The sequence below is a fragment of the Monodelphis domestica genome, chromosome 5 (genome assembly GCF_027887165.1).
Source record: "Monodelphis domestica isolate mMonDom1 chromosome 5, mMonDom1.pri, whole genome shotgun sequence".
Classification (NCBI taxonomy): domain Eukaryota; kingdom Metazoa; phylum Chordata; class Mammalia; order Didelphimorphia; family Didelphidae; genus Monodelphis; species Monodelphis domestica.
In genome coordinates, this window is record NC_077231.1 from 55,934,791 (window position 1) to 55,952,601 (window position 17,811).

The 17,811-nt window shown below is 40.6% G+C and overlaps 1 protein-coding gene across 24 annotated transcripts in view; it reads left to right on the forward strand.

Moving 5' to 3' along the window:
* The first annotated feature begins 13,917 nt into the window (after nt 1-13,917).
* NAV3 (neuron navigator 3) overlaps nt 13,918-17,811 on the forward strand; it is a 1,103,979-nt gene continuing 1,100,085 nt past the window's right edge. For 21 of the 24 annotated variants that reach the window (XM_056798490.1, XM_056798497.1, XM_056798495.1 and 18 more), the window contains exon 1: nt 13,919-14,320. The gene's annotated coding sequence lies outside the window, so the exon portion shown is untranslated. Of the gene's footprint in view, nt 14,321-17,811 lie in introns of all 24 variants that reach the window. The other 3 variants (XM_056798500.1, XM_056798493.1, XM_056798499.1) reach the window with 1 other exon arrangement.

Consider the following 17,811-nt stretch of genomic DNA (forward strand, 5'->3'; position numbering starts at 1 on the left):
GAATCACATAGGAGAAGTAGCAGATGATATCTTCAGGGAGAAGGAAGACCATGAAGGCAGGTAGGCTGATGATAAAATGAAGGTGAAAGAAAACCAGTGGACAGTCTATGCACCAGGGCCAAGAACTCATGGTGACGTGATCTAGAGGAAGGTCTGATTTCTTAAGTGGCTGTCTTTGGAGGATTTACAGGAATATGCAGACAAAACACACAAGATTAGAGACAACAGATTGTTTAAATCTGCATCAAAAGGAGGAGTACCCACACTGATGAGATCATGGATATACAGAAGTATCATAGAAATTATATGAGGAGCTATGGGTTCAAGTTGACAAATGAACAAGCGTTAGTTATTATGTGTCAGGAATCACCCTAAGTGCTAGGAATAAAAATATAAAGATAGTCCTTGCCTTCAAGGAATTTACATAGAAATCATCACATAGAAAAAAAAATTTAAAAAGAAGAAAAGGAAGAGGAAAAAGAGGAAAAAGCACTCATGCAGAAGCATGGTGGAGAACGAAAGCTGGAAAATGAAAAGTCTAGAGAGAAATTAAAGGGGTAAAATTGACTGACCTGGACTCATTCATGAAAATAGAGAACCTGGAAGGACCTGACTGTTCAGAGGAAGAGGCAGTAGGGGCAGAGGGCTTTTCCTGGGGAAGTAAGCTACTAGGTAGGTGATGGTGGAGACAAAAGTCCAGAATTTCAGAAATAGAACCTTGAGAGGAAAGAAGGAGTGTTCAGGAGGAACATAATTAAGGAAGGATATTTGTAAGAGTGGAAAAAAACACTGATCCTGGAGTTGGAAGCTGTGGGTTTAAATCCCTGGAGACTTAGAAGGGAAAGAAATGATACGGATTGGCACCTATAATAATTTTGTTGGCTGAAAAGATTTGTGTGCATGTGTGTGTGTGTGTGTGTGTGTGTGTGTGTGAATAACAATTACTAAAAATACAAACAAGACTGATTTAATGATAGAAAAGCATGTTCACTAACTAGACACATTAGAGTTGAAAGGCTGAGAGCACTTCATCTTCAGAGCTTAAAATTCCACCATGATAATTCCCAAAGGAGAAAGGTTTAAATACTCTGCCATTGATGGGAGTCCGATGTAACCTCAAGTGAATATCACCTACAACCGATTTTCTGGAGGTGCCTGTAGCTCTGAATTCTGTGCTTCCAGCTTGTTTTCTGTGCTAATGCTCTCCAGGCAGACAGCATGTGCTGTCATCAAGCTTTTGAGAGACAGACAAATGCAATGATTCACTGAGCACTGATAAACATAGAAATATATGACTCACTGAGAGCCTCTCTCTCTCTCTCTCTCTCTCTCTCTCTCTCTCTCTCTCTCTCTCTCTCTCTCTCTCTCTCTCTTTCTGTCTGTCTCTCTCCCTCTGTCTGTCTGTCTTTGTCTCTGTCTCTCTTTCTCTCCATTTTCTAATCTTTCTTCTCTCCATGTGTCTTTCTTCCTCCTTTCCTTTTCCCTCCCTTCCCCTTCCCTCTCTTCTCTTCTTCCTCCCTCTTTGTCTCTCTCTCTCTGTCTCTCTTTCTCTGTCTCTTTGCCTGTCTCAGATTTCTAAGGTTGTAAACAAGAGAGAACAGGAATGGTCAGAAAATCAATTTGCAGAATATTGAAAAGGTCAACACGTTACAGAATAGCCCACAGTGTCACACAGAATTTATGACGCACTAAAATCCTGATGTTTCATCTTTATGACAATAATTGGGATATGAGGAGGAAACAGGGTTGCCAATCTCCTGGTAATGGTTGGTAAACCCATTTTCATGATAAATTTTTATGCTCCCTTTCTACAGTTGCTTGGTGGATGTGGGTGGGAAGAGTGGGCAGCTGCTCTTTTTATAGATTTTAGGAAGCTTACCTTAAAGCCTGCCTAGTTTGAAATTTTAGTTTTTGCTTTTCTGAGGTGGCAGAGTATCCCTAAAACATAGAACTGACCCTGTCACCCTCCTCTACTATTCAAATATTTTCAATGGCTCCCTATTGTCTAGAATAAAATACAGAAACCCTAGCACAATATTTACAGCTCTGCAAAGTCTGGCTCCAGGCTGAGTTTTTGCATTTATGCAAGAATACATCAAAGAACCAAGCTATATATTTTGATTCATCTAGTCCTTCTAGATTGAAAAACATTTTTATTTCTTTCATTATTTAAAAAGTCTTTAAAATGCTAGGGAATACTAATAACAAAGATATAGAAAAAGTCATGAAGCATGACATAGAAGTATCTGAGTCTTAATGAGTTTCAAATATCTTTAAAAAATTCATCAGTTGACTTGCTTGATCTTTCACTTTTCTTCTTTTCTTTGTCAGTATCAATTCTAAGACAAAAGAGTGATAAGGGCTAGTTAAACAGAGTTAAGTGACTTGCCCAAATTTATGCTTCTAGGAAGTATTTGAGTCCAGATTTGAACGCAGGTCCTCCCAACTCTAGGTCTGGCACTCTATCCACTGTACTACCTAGCTACTCCTCCTTTCACTGTTAATGACATCATTCAGGAACATTATAGACCTATAGTTGAAAATGACCTTAGAAGTTCTTTTGTCTGATCCTCTAATTTTTCAGATGAGGAAACTGAGCCCCAGAGAAGTGTGTTTTTATGGAGTACGGGGGTGTCTAGCTGTCTTACCTAAACTAGAAGTGCAGCAGCCACTCAGTGAATGTCATCCCATTGTTGAATAGTGTGAAAATTCTGACCTGTTCCATTTCTATTTCAGGAGAGTTAGACAGTCTATTAGTCCTCTGCTCTTGGGGCCTCACCATCTTCCTGCAGATAATGGATCAGCTTTAGTTTTACTGCAGTTCAGAACTCCCAGGTTCAAGAGATTCTTCAGTCTTAGTTTCCCAGTAGCAGGGAGGGATACTGGGTATGTGGCACCATTGCCCATTGCCCAGGGTGGTAAGAGATTTACCCAAGGATACACATAGGCAACAGAATCAGAAGTGGGATATTGTGGACAGCTTAGTGAATTGAGAACCAGGCCCAGAGATGGGAGGTTCTGGGTTCAAATTTGGCCTCTGATACTTCCTAGCTGTGTGACCTGGGCAAGTCACTTAATCCCCATTGCCTAGCCCTACTCTTCAGTTCTGCCTTGGAACCAATACACAGTATTGATTCCAAGATGGAACATAAGGGCAAAAAAAAAAGTGGGATACAAACCAGAGTCTGACTCCAGAGGCTACTATTGTCTCTGCTCTAGGCAAGTAAGACTGTTAGCTATTCTCCCTTACTCAGAAGCCATTTCCCTTTGTCTCCTTTCCATGATTATGCGCCAATGGTCCACCAAGATTAGAATGTTCTCCCTTCTTACTTCTACCTCCTATAATGTTAAGCTTAGCCAAAACACAGTATAGGTGCTCCCTCCTACATGAAGTCTTGATGTTAATGGCTATCTCCTGATTGAGATTAATTTTACTTATTTGTTTATATACATGTTGTATTGTCACTCACTCCCAATCTATGAACCAATTGATCAGATAGGAAGCATGTATAAAGCACCTATTATATACCAAGCAATGTGCTGGGTGATAGGCATTAGGCATTCCAAAGACAAAAGGCTTCATCTTGAAGGACTTTGCATTTTTATTGGAGAAGACAAACATGTACATATTGTGAAGATGGAATTTAGCTCTCCCCTGATTGTAACAATGAAGGTATTTAGGTCTTCCTTGATGGTGAAGACTGAATTGTAATCCTCTGTCTATTTGTTGATTTAATCCCCAGAAATGTAAGCACAGTACTTGAAGTTGAGTGGGAAGATCTGCCCATGTTAGATCTGATCACCAAGGGTGTAAATCTCCCACTTAATCATGAGGTGGGAGGTCTGAGAATCCACTGTCCTCTGGGCAGTCTTAGAGCAGAGTGTCTGCTGTGAGTGGTAGACATGAAATTTAGGGGAGGTGACACAAGAGAAAAAGATCTTTAAAAAGAGGACCAGAGGCCAGAAGAATATATTTGATTCAAGATTCGAGTTGGAGGGAAGAACTCTGACTTGGAGTAAAGACTGGAGGACAGACATTTGTAGAGAAACTGGAAGAGGAACTCAACCCTGGAGGGACTAGTGCAGGAGACCTCAGACTCCTTTCCTTTTAGATGGTCAACATTGGTGAGTGAAAGGTTGACTTTGTGACCCCACCTTTCTGGATGTGTGAAGCCTCCAGGAAAGGCCCATCATCTTGAAACTTTTTTCCCCTGGCTGGGGCTTAGAATTTCTAACTGGTATCAGTGTAAGCCAGGGCTTTCTCTTTCTCTCTCTCTCTCTCTCTCTCTCTCTCTCTCTCTCTCTCTCTCTCTCTCTCTCTCTCTCTCTCTCTCTCTCTCCCCCTCCTTTTCTCTCTTCCTTAATATCTTCCCTCTATTGTAAATAAACCACCATAAATTCCATTTACTTTAGTAATTCATTTTGGGATTTAGAAATTAAATCCCTGGAGACCACCTATATAAATATTCAGAGTCCAACCACAATTAAATTTAACAGTACATATATGTATTTACTATATAATGCATATTTGTATTATAAAGATATATATACAAATATGTATGTATTTTGTGTATTTATATATACATGTATATATGTATTTTTCACATATATAAACTTTGGGTATATATTAGCATGTTTATATATGTATATATTTATACATGTGTGTATCTATATCTGTGAACATTTACGTGTATATATTTGTATATACATGTAAATACATATAATGTGGTATACAGGCATTAATACATGTGCAATATACATGTGTATATGTTTGGATATGCCTCTGTGTTTGCATATGTATTTATAGATGTACATGTGTTATGGTGAAAATCAATCACCTTTAAAGATTGTTAAAATATTAATTTATGGTCACTAGGGAATTCAGCTATGTAATTCCCTAAATGAAACACTCAAGTCAGAATGGAGTTTATGGTGGTTTAATCACAATGGGAGTAAGAAAAAAGAGAGGGAGAGAAGGAGAGAGGAGGAAAGGGAAAGAGGTTAACTCAACCTTCTGGTAGAGCCAGAGGTAGTTTTAGGCCTGGAAGGCCAAGGTAGAGAAGGGAATCAGTCCTTGACTCATGTGACTGATCTGAAAGAAGCTGTCTGCAGGCCTCCTCTCTGCTCAAGCTCCTAGCACGAACTGGCATCTCGCCCTGTCTACAGGAAGTGAGCGAATTCCAGAGGCTGTTCCCTACCTCACTTCCTATGCCTCACAAGTGCCAATGGTGGCTCTAGCTTGACCTAGGACTGCCCAGAGGTCTGTCCTTTCTTGCACATGTCTGTTGAGGGCCACATTCTCAAATAATTAAATCATGAGTTTTTTGCTGCAGCTCTTCCTAATCTCTACCTGAGTAGGGTGGAGATTGCAGTTTCCAAGACCTGACTCTGTTACTCCAAATATCTCCATTGTCATTGATCAGGAAATAGCTAAATCCCATCCTCCAAAGAATGGTCTGAACAGGGAGGAGTAGTTGTGAAATTCACACATGTACGTTGTAAGATTTAAATTTAGGTTTTGACTCAATATGAGAATTATAGAAGTGGTCACCATTTATAAAATATTAGCCTCTAAGTCAGAATGACTGTTAGCAGCTTTTATTCAGAACAAGGTAGAAAAGTGAAAGTGGGAAATGTAGAAAAGGGACAGAGCCCTAACAAGCCTACCAGCCCTAAGTACTTCTTCAGTGAAGTCATGCTCAGCCCCAGGGAAGGGCTTTCTCAAGTCCTGATCTCCATGTGAAAGTCTGATAGTCTCCAGCAAGCCAATGCAGAATCCAAGGAAAGTCTCTCCACAAGCTGAGGAAGGTATATCTGGAAACAGTCTTTCTACAAGCCAAGGAAGGGAATGGAATCCAGACCAATTGGTTGGTCTCTTTTTATACTCCTTTTTCTACATCATTTCCTGTCTCTCCCTCTCTTCACAGAAACCAATAGTAAACTTTCAATTTGCCTAATACTGCCCAGGGGGCAATGTTTGTGAGATCCACCTCTCATCCTCTGAGGGTATAAACTCTTATCAAAGGATTTACAAGTTTCTGACTGATTGAATTAAAAGGTGGAGCTCTCTAAGAATTTAATTGAGTTAAGATAAAGAAATTTCCTTTCCCACTGTGAGTGAATGTGCATGTGTAGATGTGTAATTTATATATAACCGGAGGCATCAGGAGAGATCTTATGTAGAGATGGAGTTGAAATGATTCTTGAAGGAAACTAGGGATTCCAAGGACTGGGGTGAGGTGGAGATCCATTCTCATGGAGGGATAGCCAATACCTGAACTTGGAGAGATGAAGTGTAATGCAAGAAGTACCATAAAGTCAGTAGGAATGAATTATGCTATATGATGGACAACAATGTGTAATAAGACCAGAAAGATTAGTTTGGGCAAGATTGTGAAATGTTTTGAATACCAAACCAAGAAGTTTATATTTGATCCTAGAGGTAATAAGGAGCAACTAGAGTTTATTGAATAGGGAGATGTTATTGTCATAGCTATACTTTAGGTGTCCTCAGCAATAGTCGGATTTGGAAGGGAAAAAGGTATTAAGTTCTCTTTGGACATGTTGAATTTGAGATTTCTGTGGTAGATCTAATGTCCAATGGGCTGTTGATAATGTGAGTCTGGAGTTCAAAGGAGGAACTAGAACTGGATTTATTAATTTGTGAATCTCCTACATAGAGGCAGAAGTTAACCCTATGAGAACTGATAAGGTAACCAAATGACAGGGCATATAGAAAGAAGAGGGCACAAGAAAGAGCCATGGAGTGTACCAACATAGCATAGCCTGGGTCCTTATGTAGCAAAGATTTAAAAGGAGAAGTCAGACATGTATCAGGAGAACCAAAAGAGAAGAATATCATGAAAACCTAGAGGGGAAAAAGCAACAAGGAAAAGAGTAGAGAACGGTGCTATGCACTTCACTGGAGTTCTGAAGAATGAAGATTGAGAAAAGACCATACTGTTTGGCAATGAAGAAATCCTTGTGAATTTTGGAGAAAGCAGTTTTAGTTGAGGACTGAAGACAGAAGCCAGACATTTTGAAAGGTCAAAAAGTGAGTAAAAGGAGATGAAATTAAACCAACAGGTTTTTCTAAAAATTTGGTTGAGGAAGGGTAGAGAGTTAAAGGGTTAAGAGATGAGTTTTTAAGAATGGAGAAGGTGGCTTTGCTAGGATATAAGTACCAAGAAAGTGGAAATTAATTCTTCCTTCCATCCTTCCTTTTCTCCCTCCCTCCTTCCTTTTCTCCCTCCCTCCTTCCTTCCTTCCTTCCTTCCTTCCTTCCTTCCTTCCTTCCTTCCTTCCTTCCTTCCTTCCTTCCTTCCTTCCTTCCTTCCTTCCTTCCTTCCTTCCTTCCTTCCTTCCTTCCTTCCTTCCCTCCTTCCCTCCTTCCTTCCTTCCTTCCTTCCTTCCTTCCTTCCTTCCTTCTTTCCTTCCTTCTTTCCTTCCTTCCTTCCTTCCTTCCTTCCTTCCTTCCTTCCTTCCTTCCTTCCTTCCTTCCTTCCTTCCTTCCTTCCTTCCTTCCTTCCTTCCTTCCTTCCTTCCTTCCTTCCTTCCTTCCTTCCTTCCTTCCTTCCTTCCTTCCTTCCTTCCTTCCTTCTTTCTTTCTTGCCCTTGTATCCCTAGTACCTAGAAAGCAAGTATCTCATGCATAATAAACCCTGATAATAATTTACTGACTTGAAATGAATGAATGCTTCCCAGGCTTCCAGGGAGTTTCTGACCAGCCTACTTGCTACTAAAATCAAAGCTGCATCTTTAATATTTCTTTCCTCCTTTCTTTAATTCTCATCACATGCATTCATCCCAACTTCTTTTCATTACTCTCACTTCCCATTTATTCCTTTTTACAGTTCTTTTCTCCTGAGCTGATATTTGTAAAGGCCACTAAGTACCCTTCTCAGGTTGCCTATGCCCTGGGTAACTTAATTACTTTTATGGAAGCTGCATTTCTTATTCAAGTGCACATGTCTAAAAATATCATGGTGACATTTTTTCAATTGGATAGTGACTATTCCCTTCTCTGGTCTCTGTAGGAGGAGCCTCTGTTCAGACTTCATTGAGTCCTTTCAGCAATAGCATTTTGAAAATTTTGCTTTTCAACTATTCAATTCAATTATCTCTTACCTCACCCTCCCACTGTAAGGGGGGAAAAAGAAAACTCTTGTGGCAAATATTCATTGTCAAGCAAAGCAAATTTCCATATTTCCCATGTACAAAATATGTCTCATTCTTTTAAAGTCATCATTTCTCTTAGAAGGTGGCTAGTATGCTTTATCATCACTCCTTTGGAATCATGGTTGATCATTGCACCCATCAGTTATAAAGTCTTTTTCTTGTGGTTATCTTTACAATCCACCCAACTTGAGAGCCCAAACTAAGGCTACAAAATGGAATTTCTAAGGCTCTTAAACTTTCGAGTTGACTTGTGACTCCTAGTGAATGAATGAATGAATGAAAGGAAAAATAGCTCCTTATGTTTTTTCTCTTTGCAAAGAATTGTCTTAAATGCTGGAATACAACTAGGAAAGAAAAGAGAAGATCATCCCTGTTTTCAAGGAAGTCGGATTCTAATAGGGGGAGATAATACATACAGGAGATTGTAGCTTCAAGTCATATGGAAATGCCCATTTGTCCTTGGAGTGCTGTGGCAAGGCAGATGGTCCTTTGGCTAGTACTTATTAAGGTTTCTTTGAGGCTTTTTAATCCCTAAAAACACACAGATAGACTGATTCTGAATCTGTCATCAGGAAAACAGGATGTTATTGATTTTTAAGAACTCTGGAAGGGAGAGTGAAATTCAAAATTGCACTTTGGAGCTATTCAAAGGGAATTGTTCCCTATAGGGAGACCTGGTTACATCCTAGAGAAGGCAAAAAAAAAAAAAGCCGCACTTTCTCCCTCAGGATACTAGTTATTGCCTGAAATCAATTCAAGTAGTTGAAGGGGATGAAAGAAGATTTCATGGTCTGGGTTGTCCTCTTTTGAGCTCTTTGGTTGGGGGTCTTCTTTGGCTGACTGACTAGAGGGCAAGATTAGTATGGGGAGGCAAGCATGGAGCCTTGTTCTGAGGGGCGTCACCACAGCTTGTAAGAATCGGGATGCACCTCTGTGCTTTGAGCTGTAGGATGGACAGAGTTCAGAGAGCTGCATTCTACAGAAGGCAGAGGACTGTCCCATACTGACTGGGAGAATGATCAGAGCTCCCAACCTATCTTTTTAAAAAATTGAAACCCTTCCCTTCCATTTTACAACCAATACTGCTTAGAGGTTCCAAGGCAGCAGAGTGGTAAGAGCTAGGCAATGGCAGTTAAGTGACTTGCTCAGGGCCAATCAGGCTAGGAAGTCTCTGAGGCCAGACTTGAATCCAGGACCTCCTATCTCCAGACCTGGTTCTCTTTCCACTGAGCCACCTAGCTTCTTTTTACTACAGTTTTAAGCTAACCAAGACAGATATTCTCTCCTGGAGGAGCTTACATTCTAAAATAACAATGATGAGCATTCATAGATGCTTTAAAGTTTACAAAGCACTCTATGTTTTATCTCATTTGATTCTCACAACAACCTTAGGAGCTAGGTGCTATCATTATCTCTAATTTACAGATGAGGAAACTGAGGCCCAGGAATATTAAGTTATTTACTCAGTGTTACACAGATAGGGGTGTCTGAGGCAGTATTTAAGCTCATATATTCCTAACTCCAATTCCAGAGTTCTATCTACTGTACCATCTAGCTGCCTCATTTACCATATTTTAATTTAGAGGGGTTTATTTTTTGAATCTACTGTATTACTTTTATTAGATTATAGGATTATCCTGAGAGAATGTAAGCCTCTTGCAGAATGGACTGTTTCATTCTTGTCTCTGGATTCCAAAAAGCTCACATAGGTATATAGTGGGTGCTTATTAAATGCTTGTTGATTGATTGACTCATTGATCATTGAGGGAAAACAGTTCTCCAACTTTATATGTTTGTCTCCTAGCACAGCTCATAGTAGGCACCTTAGGTCTACTGAATTTAATCAAATTGATCAGAAATCTTCCTGGTGATGTGGGTCTATTCAGATTGCTTTTGATTTAAGACTGGAGCTTTTCTAGAGCACATCAAAGACTCCTTGAAATAAAGAACACTTTCTCCTATTTAATACATGTTCCTTGATAATGGAGATTAACAACAACAACAAAGATCTGTTGTTCTCTGATGACTGGCACTGCGGTGTTGTAGAACCAGTAGGGATGCTGGCCGAGTTCAGCCTGGCTAAATCACTCATCCTCCCCATAGCTCTGTTTTCTCCTATGTAACACTGAGGAGACCCAGGATTCTTTTTTTTTTTTTTTGGTACCCTGGACCCCTTTGACAGCCTGTGGAAGTCTATAGACCTCTTCCCAGAAAAATGTTTTTAAATGCATAAAATTAAATACATAGGGTTGTGATTATGTCTGGAGAGTTCAGAACAAATTAATATAACACTATATTCAATGTAACATCATATAACATATATTCTTCTTCCTAGAAATTTGCATAGTGGCGTTGTTCAGTCCTGTCAGACTCTTTGTGACTCCATTTGGGGTTTTCTTTTTTGTTTTTCTTTTAAATCTTCTGTCAGTTCCAAGGCAGAATAGTGGTAAGGGCTTGGCAATTGGGGTTAAGTGACTTGCCCAGGGAGTGTCTGAGGCCAAATTTGAACCCAAGACCTCTAGGTCTGGCTCTCTATCAACCAAGTCAGGTAGTTCCCTGTTATTTGGTGCTTTCTTGGCAAAAATATTAGAGCTCTTTGCCATTTCCTTTTCCAGCTCATTTTACAGATGGGGAAATTGAGGCAAACAGGATTAAATGACTTATTGAGGGCCAAAAATCGAATAAGTATCTAAGGTCAGATTTAAACACAAGGATGAGTCTTCCTGATTCTGGTCAGGCATTCTATCCATGAGCCACCCAGTAACTTGGATCCATTTTTTTCCTACTATAAACCTGCTCTATGGGAGTATCCTGTTTCTGACCAATAGGTAACCAGACTTCTCTTTTTTTCTGCCTACTTTTTCTTTCTTTTCCTCCTCACTTTCATTGCACAGTATCCTTTAAAGGTTGCAAAATGTTTCACATACATGATTTCATTTGTTAAGGAACCCTTTCTTCTATAGACAGGAATGACTGAAGGATCTAGTCCTGCACACAGTAGGTGCTTAATAAGCATTTAATTATTCTTTGATCTACTCCATTGCTAGGCAGGTAGCTCGATAAAGCATTTATGAATGAATCACTTCCTATCTTCTGGACACTGTGCTGAGTACTAGCAATAAAAATACAAGCAAAACAGACAGTCCCTTTCTCTTCTCAGTCAACCCTTAGTCCATTTTTGTCTCTACTAGCAGCATTCTGCATGACTGTAGACACTGGGAACCCAACAGAGGTACAAAATTCCATCCTATTTCATCTTCCAGGGCCTTGAGATGTTTATTGTAAAGATGATGAAGAGCTCTGAGGATGCAAACATTCATTTCATAAAAAGATTTCTTGAGCCTCTACTTGCCCCTAACTGATCAGGTAACCTTGGGCAAGCAATCAATTAGTCAATTGACATTTATTACCTGAATACTCTGTGCTAGACAAACAGAAACAGTCCCTGACCTCAGGGATGTTATAGTCTAGTAGAGGAAGTAGCATTTGAATATACAGATATGTACTACATGTCTACATATATGTATTTGTGTGGGTATGTCTATCTATGTCTATATCAATGTCTATACCTATGTTTATATCTACATGTCTGTCTTTATATCAGCTTGATGGTTCAATAGATAGAGTGCCAAGAAGACTCATTTTCCTGAGTTCAAATATGACCTCAGCTTAGCTGTGTGACCCTGAACAAGTCACTTAAAACTGTTTGCCATGTGTAAAATGAGGTAGAGAGAGAACTGTGAAACCACTCCAATGTCTTTGTCAAGAAAACTCCAAATGGGGTCATGAGGAGTCATACATGATCAAAAAATGACTAAACAACAATACCATAATAATATACCAAAATATAATACCATATAATATACAAGCTGAATATGAAATAATCTAAGAGGGGGAGGCACTCATAACTAGAAAGGAAAGGCATGATGTAGAAGGTAGTGACTGAGCTACTTAGATACTTTTCCTTTTTAAATTTGTTTCTCCAACTATAAAATAAGGAAATTGAGGAACTTGGTTCTTGACCTGGGGTCTATAACACTAAAACTTGTTTTTGATAACTATATTTCAATATCATTAGTGTCCTTTGTAATCTTCTTATTTTATTTGATGCATTTAAACACATTATTTGGAAGAATCTACAACCTTCTCCACACTGCTAGGGGATCCATAGTACAAGAAAAAGGTTAAAAATAAAAATCCCAGCCTTCAACTCTGAAATTCACTGATTCCATGTAAAAATGGTACTGTGTAGTCAGGAATGAACTGGTATTTACAATGGACTTCTGGTGAGTGGGGAGGATGGGAAATGTGCTCACAACACTGTTTAATTGGTACTATTCACATTTTTTTCTGTCATTTTCTTAAGTCTAGATAATCAATAGCACAAATCAAACCTTGATTGGTAGCATTGCTGAGGTTCTAGGTGGCTCTAGTACCTTTTGTTCTAGTCTCTCAAAATGTACATTTCCTATACCTCTCTGGACAGTGTGTGTGTGTGTGTGTGTGTGTGTGTGTGGGGAGAGAGAGAGAGAGAGAGAGAGAGAGAGAGAGAGAGAGAGAGAGAGAGAGAGAGAGAGAGAGAGACAGAGACAGAGTGCAAGAATACTGAAAACTATTAGCTATTTATCCTTTTCAATTTCCTAGGAAGGCAGCAAAACTCAAGCAGATCTTACCAAATTGAGGTAATGCATAACTTCTACCTTGCAATCTGTCCTTTCCTTGGGAACACAGTAGTGGTGGTGGCAGATGGTCAGGATTAAGCTGGTCAAATTTATCCTTGACTTCTAGTCTCTGGAAGTTTCCATCCCCTGGTGTGGGTTAGGGATAGAGAAAGGCAAAAGAATCAGTTCTACACAAGGACTAAAAGGAGCCCAGGGAGGGAGGGGGGCAGTGAGTCAGTGAGGCAATGTGGGAGGTTGGATCAGACTTTTTACCTAGGGCCCAAATAGCCATGTTTCTTTGTGGGAATCATCATGTCAAATGTACTGATTAAACTTATTTTCTTTGACTTGATGGTAAAGAGCCATTCTTTGACCCTAGTTTACTTTTGTTCAGCAATGAGATAATTGGGCATTGAAAATAGATCTTGACTTGTGGGAAGTAGGAGCAGGAAAATAACCTGGCTAAATTTTTATCCTCATGGTGAAATGGATATGACACAGCAGTGTGCATTTATATTGAAAAAATGAGGGCAGTTCAGAAAGATTGAGGGAGAAAGCTCAAGGGTACCTCATTTCTGCTCATCAGAACTTGGATCTCAATGAAAAAAAGATGCCTCAGAGAGTTAGAGGGGAAAAAATTCAAATGATTTGTCTTAAACACATTCCCACAACCACCCTTATCATTCAAATGTCATATTCTTTGCTCAGTACCCAAAGTCTGTCTTAAGATGAGGGGGTGGACCCACTTTGCCTGTCCTGAATAAAAAACTCTCTATATAAGAACACTAAGAAGAGCTGCTTAAAAATAGGTCCATTACTTGTTGAGCCTACAAATCATTTCCCCCCCTTCCCCAAGGAGTGGAAGCAGCTTTTTAATTTCCCTTTATGCCTATGTTTTGGAAAAGAAGACAGATATCTGTTTGGACATGCTCATCTATTATCCCTATAGGAAACTTCAATTTAAGAAAAATCATTCTACCTAGCCTAAGGTTCTTGGGCAAGTGGGCGAACTACTTGGCTCCCTCTGCAGCCAAAGGGATCTAGCTAGTCCTAACGCGCCTGTCTCTTTAAATTCCAGCTGTGCGGCTGGGAAACAGCGCCACTCGCAGCCGAGGACTGGGCTCAGGCTCGTGCGAGATTGTCCTTTCCCTTCCGGGCTCTGGCACCAAGGAGAAGATCTGATCGCCCAGTGGAGTCCTCCCGGGAGGAGGAGAAAAAGCGAGAGGGAGGAGGCAGCAAAGAGAGAGGGAGCGAGAGAAGCCAGAAGGAGCAAAGGAGGGAGAGAAAGAGACACCCTGAGATTCCAATCCAGCTCCTACAATCTGCTCCTCGGATCAGTTTCCTTCTAGATTGCAAGGATGTGGCTTGGATTTTTCCCCTCCTCCTTAAAACGATTTCCATAGTAACCTGCTCAAGTGGGCTTCAGAGCGCAAACCTGAGGATTTTCACCGGGCGCCCCTGCTCAGGATGACATCTGACAGGTAACATTGCTTCTCCCCTCCTGCCCCCCACCCCCCGTTCCATTTTCCAGCACTTTGCAGTCACTAAAGTTCCCTTTATAGAAATTTACCTGCCTCCACCCCTACCCCTCCAGCCCAGTTCTGCTGCTTCCCAGGACCGATCCTGCCGGTCCGGGGTCCCAGCCGCCGCGGCTCTCCCCCTTGCTGCTCCCCCCTTTTGGATAACAAATCATTCTCATCTACCTCCGCCCCTTTCTGCTCCCCCCTTCCTTCCCCTCCTCTTTTTTGTGCTCCTTAACTGAAGCAAGTGATGGGGCCGCAGGGAGAAGTCTGGGGGAAAGGCTCGGATGGCGAGCGCGGTCTGGGGGAGTGGCGGATAGCGAGGCGGAGAGGGCGGGGGTCGGCGGCCCGGTGTGTGACTTTGGAGATGCCCAGCGCTGCCTCTCGCCATCCTATGGTGCGGGGCTCTAGGTGCGCGGGGTGGACCCGACGGCTGCTTCCATGCAGCAGCGCGGGAGGGCCAGCTCCAGGGCCCTCCGGCTAGAGCAACTGACTAGAGCTAGAGCTCAGACAGTCTGGGAGATAGATTGGCCATGGAGCGCTCCGCCGTGGCTAGGGATCCGGGATGTGCTGCCTCAAAGTGTCAATAGATCCCAGTTTTCCTTCCCATATCTTCCTTCCCCATCCCACTTACCCTCATTTCCTTCTCCATCCGCTGCCTCTTCGCCTTCTCTTTCCAGTTCCCATCTTTCCCTTCTCCCCTGTCCATTCTTTTCCTTCTCTTCCTCCCCCTCCCCGTTTCTCTTTTCTCCCCTTCTCCTTTTCTCTAGTTTTTCTCTCCCCCTTCCTCATTCTCTCCCCCCCCCCTTTTCCCCTGGTTTCTCTCTTCCTCCTTCCCCTTTCTCATTCTTCGCTTTCCCCTTTCTCTTCTCACCCTCGTTCCTTTCCCTTTTTTAGTTTGCCCCCTCATTCTGGTGGTTCCCCCCACCTCCACCTTCTCCTGTTTCTCCCAATCATTTCTCCTGCCTTTTGTTTGTGGGAGTGTGTGCAATGTGTGTGTATGTGTGTGTGTTTTAATATACCTTTCCCTTTGCTAACATGGGAAATATCCTGAAACCTACAGCAAAACCATCTTAACCTGGTGCCTTTCCAAATGGGTTCATATCAATCAGCCTATTTGTTTCCAGAGCTTTATTGATTCCCTCTCCTGGATTCTACACTGCATTCTATGCTGTGCTTCTAGATTTCAAAATAACATGATTCTGCACATAGCCCAGTTTCTTGCTCCAAATATGATAAGCATTGTAAAGCTTGCACAGGTTCTAAACCCAGATAAGCTATATCAGTTGGTTTCTGTTTTCTAAAAGAAAAAGCCCTTCTTCCTTGAGTGAGATTTCTCTTTTTTAAAAACATTTACGTTTTTTTTTTCTCTTTTTGACATTTGTTTTCCGGGGGACTTGATAGAGCTATGTCCCCCCCCCCCCTTTTAGTTTATGAATACCATACAAATTCTATTACTTTAATTATCTCCCATTTGATACTAATTCAGCCCCGTGGTTCTGAGTCACTGCAATGAGTTGATGTTAATTAAGGCCCAGAGGCTTCCCAAGGTCCAGGCTTGCTGAAGTGAGAGCCTTTCTCTAGGAGTGTGGTGAAGGGGGATTTTATCACTAGGGTTAACTATCTTAGCTGTGTTAAGCATCTGACTAAATGCAGACTTCAGGTGCTGAAGATTTAAAACCAGATTGAAACCTGACAGTGGTTCCTTAGCCTGGGCATAGGTGTTATGGGTTTTCTAGATTCAGATCATTCTAAGAAAGTCTGTAATTTCCAAATTGACTTGCTCTACAATGAAACATGTTGCCTGGTTTATTTTTTGTTTCATAGCCATTTTTTTAATGATGACTTATTTTAAATGCAAAAGAAATGGAAACAGAAGATGTATCCTAGGAGGTAGAGGCTAGAAGATGGAAGACCACCTTTCTTTCTGATTTTTTTGCTTTTGGCTCAAAAACCCAGCTATGGTGTCCTAAAGTTTTCTTGAGACCATGATGTTTCATAGGTAGGAACTATTCAGATCAATGGTTCTTCCAACTTTGCTATAAGATGATGGACAGTGCATAAAAATAGCATTCCTATATTAGGAGATCTTCTTTATATTCCTTTGTCTGCAATTTGGTTTTGAAAATTAATTCATATCAAGGATATCAGCGTAGAGAGTGGATATAGAAATGAAGAACTATTGAAAAAATATTCATAAGTTAACTTGTGATCATGAACGTATCAGTAGATAATGTTTTTTTTAACCACAAAAGCTGTGGGTTCTAAGATGTTTTATTTTCTTAGCTGTCTATATAATGCCTTTAATCCCAGTATTCATATTTAGAAGATTTAGTGGAATACTTGCAGAAGACTTCAAGTCCTGTCTGGTGAAAAGGCTAATTTGTAGATGGATAATGTCCCTATTAAGGTAGACAGGAATAGTGTGTATGTGTGTGTGCGCGTGTTTATCCTATGAACTAAGTCCAAGAAGCAGATTTTTTACTTCTACTGTCTTAATGGACATACCAAACTGACAGTCTTATAACAGTCTTTTTCTTGGCCTCTGATGAAGGACTTCCTGGGTTAGAGAAAAGGGAAGGGGAGGGGCTTTCTCCTGACTTGAATATTGAAAGATTCTAGTGGATTATTAGCATTGGACATGAATGAACTAGAAGTACCTCAGTTTAATGACATCAGAATTGATATGTTTCCTGTTTTATATTAATGATGTTATATCCTGATGGCCATTCGATATTTCAGTAGGCCTGCATCCTTTTCTTGTGAAAGATACTGTAAAGAATTTGTTTTGATTAAACTCCTGTAATTTGATGTTAAAAAGCAATCTTACAGTAGAGGCAAAAAATAAAAGTCTCTGATCTCATCCATACATTAATCAATGCATGAACTGCTGGCTGGCAATTCTCATTTATTCTATTTGTGCAACATAAGAAAAATAGGAAATTGACCTACTTAGAATCCATCTTAATTGAGAAAAATTAACTACCAGCTTTTTTTTTTTACCTGAGAGTCTAATACACTTCATGTTATTGAACATAAGCTTGTGGATGATCATTCTCTCAAGTTGCCCAATGGCCTGTAGGTAAAAACCTCTTAGAAACCCATCTCAACATGGAGTGGATTTTTGGGTCTACAGCTTACATAGGTTGTTATTCTCTCATGTTGCTCAATGGGCTGCAGGCAAAACCTTCTTAGAAACCAATTACAACATGGAGTAGTTGTCTGGAGATACAACATATCTGGACATTGATTCCGTATTTATCAGCTTTTGTAATCATTCAGGGGACTTGATGAAAAAAGGACATAGTGTATTAACCTTTTAAGAGAATTGGTGATTTGGGGTAGCTTAGTAACACTGTGGATAGGGCACCAGGCTGGATTCTGGGGGACATGGGTTCAAATAGGGTCTCAGACACTACTTGGCTGTGTGACCCTGGGCACTTAATCCCCAC